This window comes from Centruroides sculpturatus, unplaced genomic scaffold (assembly GCF_000671375.1).
Source record: "Centruroides sculpturatus isolate CEXI.00-Female unplaced genomic scaffold, Cexi_2.0 scaffold386, whole genome shotgun sequence".
Classification (NCBI taxonomy): Eukaryota; Metazoa; Arthropoda; class Arachnida; order Scorpiones; family Buthidae; genus Centruroides; species Centruroides sculpturatus.
The window spans coordinates 306,630-315,512 of NW_019384684.1; positions in this window are offsets into that span (position 1 = coordinate 306,630).

The following is an 8,883-nucleotide window of genomic DNA, read 5'->3' on the forward strand; positions in this document are numbered from 1 at the left end:
AATAAATATTTCTGTGATATTTTTCTTTTATTTGAAATAGATTTTTGATAGGATAAATTATAAAAAAATTTTAGTTTTATTATAATAAAATAAATCTCATGCAATTATGTGTACATACACACAATAATAATTACCATTTTATTTAGATTTATATATATCTATATAATAAATTTTCATTTCAATGCATTAAATATTACAACAGATAAAAGTTAAGTAAAATAAATATTCAATAAGCTATATTAGAATGTTTTTTTCAATTTGTAATTATTAATATAAGTTCCAAGTGAAATTGAAAAAACTAATCAGATTATATAGGCATTATATCTACATGTTATTCCAAAAACTTTCTGAAACAGAGTTTTACTTTGAGAAGAATGGTGGTTAAAATATTTTGTCTTTCTAAGTTACTATTAAATTGTTACACTACAATTTGCTTATAATGCACTTAAAGTAAAATGAAATCATTATATAAATCAATAAATAAACTCAATCAAAATGTTGATAGCTTTATTATTTACAGGTAACCCTCGTATAACACGGCACTTCTATAGCACGGATTCGCTCTAACACGGTTCGAGAATTGGTACCATCCCCCGTATAACACGGTACTTTTATTGCACGGATTCACTCTGACACGGTTCGAGAATTGGATAAAACTCTCGTACAACAGGAAATGTAATAAATTTTTACATACTTAAGTAATAATAGTTCACGAAAATTATTATTTTCGTGAANCAAGAATTTAATACTACTAGGAGGGATTACTCGAACAGATTCCAATCAACAGGAAGAATTCTAAAACTTGGGAAAAAAACTAAAATTTGTGCATGGAGAGGGACATAATTGCTAACATGTTTAAAGACATTGTAGCATTTTGTACAAGCTTAGAACATAGTAATGGAAGCTTTAGATTTATAATAGTTTTCTTCCTCTATACTCATGGAATTAAGTTTTAATGTATGTAATATTAAAGTGCATGTTATCTGCATAAAAATATCTCGTGTTTATTTTAAATTCTTGAAAGTGTAAAAAACAAATCTTTGTAATGAAAAATCTGCGAACATTCCAATTTAATTTACATTCACCTTAAGGCTCGTAGAAGCAAATTTACTTCATACGCTACGGGAATTACGAAACTGCTTATAAGCATTTATTTCCACAACAGGAAACTTTAAAGATTATTATTAATTTGTTTTCTTTTTTAACCTTTCTTCGATATCACAATTCTTACCTCTTTAAAACTTCGAAATTGCAAACGACCTTCCTACCGGCGATATCACGCTACCGATCGAAGCCTCCTAGCGTTAATAAACATAAACTAATTATGGTATTTATTTAAAATTAACAATAAATATATTAATATTAAATAAATGGTTACCTGTATCTGTTTTTTCTAATGCAAAGTATAATTTGTCAAGCTATAAAAAGTTTTCACAAACAACCTACATTCTTTTTATTTATACTGAAACCAAGATGAAATCCTATTGTCTGACGACTTCAGGAAAACAGTCTTCAAGATATAAAATATACCAGAATTATATTTAAAATTTTAGACAAACTACTATTGATTATTTCATTTTCTGATCTATAAGAGATGGCAGTCAGATTATAGACTAATTTGATTTTGAAGCAAAATCAATAAATTATATTAACCACAAATTTCAAATAAATTAAACATTATACTTAAAAATTTTGGATAAATATCATCAAACGATAAAGATGACACCCGTATTCAGATATTTTTCCGGTTTCATTTCACTCTGGGGATGCTTGGGTCATTTTTTCACAGCCAATTATGGATTTCACAAGATTCGTAATGGAGCAGACAGTGCCGAGCGATAGGATCAAATATATCTGGGACAGACTGTCCACAAAAAATTTCTGGGTTCTCCAGGCAGATTCAATCCGGGGTCCCCGGATCAGCAGACCGACACCTTAACCACATCAACCACCAGGCCAGCTATATTCAGATATTCAAGAATGATAAAAAATATTAGCATTATAAAAATCTTACTTAACAGATTTTATTTCCCCTTACAAATTTTTAAAATTTTATATATACTGTATATATACAATTAAAATTATTAATTTAATCTGATTCTAGAACCAAACTATCTTCGGAAAACAGTTTAGTTTTTATTAAAAAACCACTTGATTTTGAAGACACTATGTAAATCAGTGAAGATAAAAAAAGAAATATGATGGCAATACACCCTCCAATATAGAATTGCAGAGAAGGAGATGATAGTATTACTACAAACGGTACTTCTAACTTCTGGGTATACAAGGCAGAGCAGACATTGACAGAACAGTGCAAAAGCCACGGGACGCTTATCGCCAGAAGAGAAAAGTCAAGCGGAGGGATTGAACCGGACAAAGTTGGCGGTAACAACAGGACAAGGACGCGACCGTCAATTTGTTTAGCAAGTTCATGGTCCGAGAGTAAGGCACTTAGCTGCCAGGCAACAAGAAAAATTCCCGAAACATTTCAATAGAAATAATCGGCCGCTTAACAGTTCGGCGCACAGACGACAATCTAATTTCTCAATTCTGCATTAAAACAGCCAAGAATTTAATACTACTAGGAGGGATTACTCGAACAGATTCCAATCAACAGGAAGAATTCTAAAACTTGGGAAAAAAACTAAAATTTGTGCATGGAGAGGGACATAATTGCTAACATGTTTAAAGACATTGTAGCATTTTGTACAAGCTTAGAACATAGTAATGGAAGCTTTAGATTTATAATAGTTTTCTTCCTCTATACTCATGGAATTAAGTTTTAATGTATGTAATATTAAAGTGCATGTTATCTGCATAAAAATATCTCGTGTTTATTTTAAATTCTTGAAAGTGTAAAAAACAAATCTTTGTAATGAAAAATCTGCGAACATTCCAATTTAATTTACATTCACCTTAAGGCTCGTAGAAGCAAATTTACTTCATACGCTACGGGAATTACGAAACTGCTTATAAGCATTTATTTCCACAACAGGAAACTTTAAAGATTATTATTAATTTGTTTTCTTTTTTAACCTTTCTTCGATATCACAATTCTTACCTCTTTAAAACTTCGAAATTGCAAACGACCTTCCTACCGGCGATATCACGCTACCGATCGAAGCCTCCTAGCGTTAATAAACATAAACTAATTATGGTATTTATTTAAAATTAACAATAAATATATTAATATTAAACTATAAAATACATATTATTAATTTATTTTAAAAAGTTACTGAAAAAATTTTAACCTAGATTTAAATTTTAATGAATTTATTTAATTTTTATTATAGCTGGTAAAGCGGATTCTTTTTAAAATACTCTTTCCGCTCTGTGGGCACTAAGAGGGCCTCTTATAGCAGGCCCATTATGGGTTCGGCCAGGCCCACGATGGGGCTGCCGGGTGGTGAGGGACGGTGCCCGACATATGCGAACGGACCACCCCCGAAAAATTCCTGGGGATTTTTCGACCCGTTCGAATTCGAGCCCGGGTCCCCCAGAGCGATGGGTTGTCACCTTGACAGCTCGGCTAGCCGGCCGTCAATCAACAATTATGTTAAAACGGCGTCTTTTTAGTACTGATTTTAATTTTTGAAACAAGAAAAAAATCGTAAGGAGCCAGGTCCGATGAGTAGAGAGACTGGGGAGGACAGTCATTTGATTCTTGGCATAAAACTGGCGAATTGACAAGACTGAGTGAGCAGGCGCGTTATCATGATGAAGGAACCAAGAGTTTTCTCGCCACACTTCTGATCTCGCTTTGCTAATTTTTTTACGCAATTGTTTCAAAACACCTGCGTGGTACTGACGGTTGACTGTTTGAGGCAAAAATTCAAAGTGCACAACTCTTATTTTCTGAACGTGAGTGCCATTAGTTGAGGTCGAAGGCTTTCCTGGTCGAGGGTCATCTTCAACTAATTGACGACCACTTTTGAATCGGGTAAATTATTCGTAACACTGCTTACGATCTAGAGCAGGGGTGTCCAACCTTTTTGTTTCTCTGGGCCGCACTGGAAGAAGTCAAAGAGTTCGGGCCACAAGTACAGTACATATAATATATACTTGTGGCCCAATATACAAGTATATTTAAAAATTAACATGTCTAGATTATAATAATAACTGTTAAAAGTTTATCAAGAAAAAGAATATTTTAAAAATTACTTCTACAAACACTTTCAATTTTTACTTAGAAATAGATAAATAAAATTTTTAGTTAGAAATTTATTATAAAAGAGACAAACGGAAATTTATTTGAAAAAACAAATATTTGTTATATTTGGGTCTCTAATTAATAAAAAGCGACGAAACACCATTTTAAAGTGCATTTTTATTCAACTAATATAATTATAAATAATATGTAGCCCAAAAAACAGCCAAAGCGCCAAATGATATTTTTTACGTCAAACAAAAAAAAGCCACATTTGGCGTAATGTAGCCAAATCTTGCAACGTTGGAAAAAATAGTAAATAATACTGGAGTTGTGAATCAAAGGATTATAGACCCAAGTGCAGGGAAAGGAGAGAAAGGACAAAAGATAAAAAAGTGAGAAAGGTTGGAAAATTAATTAAGCTTAACAGAAGATCTATTTAACCTTTCTCACTACTACATCTTTTGTCCTTTCTCATCTTTCCCTCCTTTTCCCAAATTTAGGTCTATAATCCTTTGAGTCACAACTCCAGATTTATTTAGTAATCCTTCCGCATTCACACATCTCCAAGTACTGTATTTGAAAATATTTCCTTTCCACTCAAAAATAAAACATGAATAAAGGTTTACTTCTTTTTTTGAGTTTATGCCATTGAAATAGATAAATAATAAAAAAATTAAAACATTTTGTCGGTTTTGTTTACACGTTTATTGGGCCGCATGCGGCCCGCGGGCCGCGGGTTGGACACCCCTGATCTAGAGCATCGCCTCCGTAAGCTTGATTCAAAAGTTGAAATGTTTCCTTAAAAGTTTTCCCGCAAACGTCACGTTGCATCGTCGCTCCGTAAATTGCACATTGCAAAAATCGCCACGAACACCGAAACACCTTTCACTCAAAAAACAATAACGCGAGATATTAACAATTCGAAAAAAGAAGCTTATTCGGTAGGTTATCACGAACACAGTGCTGTCAACTTCACGACACTAGAACACTCCGTTTTCGCCCAATTAAAAAAGTTCGGTTATTTTTTAACAGATCTCGTATACCTAACAAGGGAAGTAACAGATTCGTGTCAAATTTTACCCTCCGAGTTTTTTGCAAATCTGCCGTGTGTTTTACGTCTATTTCGTTTAATATTTCAGGATTGCGTAATGATTAATTAAGAAACAAAATTTAGCATGGTAGTAGCTTGTATATAAGAGGAATTAATTAATGCTACTAAATTTTGGTAGTTAAAAGTCAAAAGAGTGAAGCGATAGAGAGGGTCATTTGTTATATCTCGAGGAGAATCGGACTTAATGACGATTTTACTCGTTATTGCCAGTGAAATTTTCATTATTTTTAAAATACAGTTAATCTCCAAAATTAAGCGTTTTGCCATTTTATAATAATTAATGATATAAAAAGTTTCTAAAGAAATTATCATAACAGATGGCACCACACAATTTTATTCATTATAATTAAAAATATAAAAGTTGTTTTTTAAACAAAATCTCATAACAGCCAGAAAAATTACTCAACTCGTTTCTGGATTATTTATTTTTGCAATAAAAAAGATCCTTGATAAAAAAAAATTATTGGCTTTATGAATTCAAGCCATGAGATGGAAGGAATGGAAACCAAATAAAAACACCAAGATATACTCGGGACACGTGTAAACTTTATTAATATTTGAAATAGATCATCCATATATCACGGAGTTGAAATCTCTAGCTATATTTGCAGAAAATGTTCTTGAATATGTAGCAGGTTAACTTATAAGTATGTTGCAAAATATTCTTTTACAAAAGTAAATTGTTTGTTATGAATTAAATTGATCGTTGGCGATTAAAAAAGATGATTAAACAGAAAGATAAAGGTGGTTTAGTTGTACCTTCAGAAGATCTTATAAAATATGCAAATATGGAGTAACTTTAATGAAAAGTTGTACTATAAATTCAAGGCACAATTATTCTACTTAATGAAATTTCAATCTGAAGTTACGAGTATAATATCTTGTGCATATATATTTAAAGAACATCTTTTCGCTGCGGTATCATTTGATGGAAAGCAACGTTATATATAACAAACTAATTAAATTTTGCTTAAAACTTTTTCTTCGGGTTACGATTAGATCACAAATGTGAAGTTATAAATTAGTTTGGTAAAAATATTAAGCAAAAATTATATAAATTGATTTATTTTGAGAGACAATAAACAGTTATAAGGTATTTTAAATAAAATTTAATTATATTTTTCGACATATTAAGTATTTATTTTGAAAATTATTCATTTTTGTTTTAATTAAAAGATTGTAAAAGCTAAACTTTATTCTAACTTCAGTTTAGTATAATTTTAGTTAATTCCAGTTCTTACACAAATTTACGAAAGTGTATAATTTATTTCTAAAAATATACAAAGTCGGCTCATTATTACCATTATAAATATCATATAAATCGTCTTTACTACTATTTGTAGCATAACTACTAATATTCTAAGAGTATCTGGTCCATACCTACTATCTGTAGCAGTTTAATTTAACTAATTGAACACTAAATGTTATAAACTCTCCTACAGACTTATTTAGTTTATTTTTCATTCCTCTTTTCTCGGTTAACTATCCCTGTGACTAGTAGTTTTATTTATTTATTTATTTAAAAATTTATTGTTAGACAAGAACATAAATATTGCCGTCAGCATGAACTTATTCAGATATAAAAACATTAATCAATTCCATGGCCAGGTACTATTAGAATATTACATAAGAAATTCTACAGGTTTTTTTTTTTTAAGTTTCAACATCTAATTTGTAGCTTATTTCACATTTTCTAATTCGTTTCACAAACTTTCGCCTTTTCATTCTAGGGTTTCTCTCTATTGGCATTTATTTTATTAAATAGAAATTATTATTGAATCCAATTAGTTTTGTTATTTAAACGTTTCTAAAATAATCCCCTATTATATTTTGTGTTACATGTACATTTCTTACACAGCCCCCAATTTTGTCTTTTAATTTTAAATTATCAATAATTTTATAACTAGTCTAAAAATAATTTGTAGAATGTTAACTTTCTTTTACTCAATTTTCTTTCCACTATTTTTAATAATATTAAATTAATTTAAGTTGTAAGTTTTATTCGTAACTGTGTTCGTGACATCGTTCTGAATATTTTGTAACTGTAGTAATTGTACAATTATTCGGGAATTATGATCACATCCTTAATAACTCTTTTTCCTCAAAGAAATCCATTCTGAATCCTTTATGATTTGTGAGGGAAACTAGCTATTAATTTTAAAAAAACAAGTAAAACGGCAAAGCCGTATTTGGGACAAGACTATGTCTCAGAGACTCACTACTAAGCGGAATCGCTTTGACGTTCAAACAGGTCGCGTTCTCATTTTGCAATCTTCTTCGGTTTTGAGCGAGATCGTTTAGGCTTCGCCGGCCATGTCCACGAAGTCGTCCACGATGCATTTTCGGTGAAATTAACCTATCTACGTCGAAATTTCTTTCCGTTGCGTGTCGGCCCGGAATTTTTGTCGATGCCTAACGAACCTAACGAAAATTTTCCGTTTTTGAAAAAAAAAAAATAATCGTGGCTATTGTAATGTCTAAAATTATTATTATTTTTTTATTTTGCACAAACAATATACAGTTTAACCCGATTATAATGTCATCGGATGTAACAACTCTAGTACTGTATAACGTCTTTAGCGACGTGGCTAAAATCTGTACGTGGCAAGTCCTACATTGTCCGTGAAGTCCACGTCTTTTGTTCTGCCGGTAAAAACTGAGAAATGACTAGTGTTACCACCCAGACAGTCCGGGAATCGACTCACTGTCCGGGTGAACTATTAATTTTGTCTGGGAATATCGTGCGCAACCTGTCGACCCTTTTCTTTTTTTTTTTTTTGCTTGTACGATTCGTATTCGTACACGTCTCCAATATCTAATAGAGCTAATTGTAGTTGTTCTTTCTTAATTAATTTAGGTTACTTACGTTACTCCTACCCAAGTCTCCCTAGTCCCTAACTAGTGGCCGGATGGCAGCCTACCGCTTGGGGACCCGGGTTCGAATCCGAACGGGTCGAAAAATCCCCGGAATTTTTCGTGGGGTGTCCGTTGGAATATGTCGGGCCCCGTCCCTCACCACCCGGCAGTCCCATTATGGGCCTGGCCGAACTCATAATGGGCTTGCAAAAAGAGGCCCTCTTAGTTCCCACAGGGCAGAAAGAGTATAAAAAAAGTCCGTAACTCAGAGGTGGCCAACAGCTTTTGCCCCGGGCCGAATTGGAAAGAAAACTTTTTCCACGGGCCGAACCAAATACTGCCCTAGGAAGATTTTCAGGTGGTGCGAGATCTCATTGTGGTGTCACCCCGTAGAGACTAAATTGTATATAGAGATTACAGATACATTTTTCACATTATCACGCTTTATCAACATTCAACGCTGTACTTAAGACATTTGTACTGGAGGGTTAACTCTAAACGCACAGTGAATTGTTGATCTTTTTTATTTTTTTTTTTAGGCGTCAGAATTTTCCATCGAGCTATTCGGACTTGAGTAGCTAATATTGAAAGATTAATCGCGGGCCACATAAATTCATTAGACGGGCCATATGTTGGCCATGCCTGCCCAAACTATAACTGATTTAGAACCGGCATGCACTGCACGTTAATCTTCGCATTGCAAAATGACATTGCGCATGCATCAGGAACTTCTGTTCGAACAAACCTCACCTGCCGTCTGGGTCAG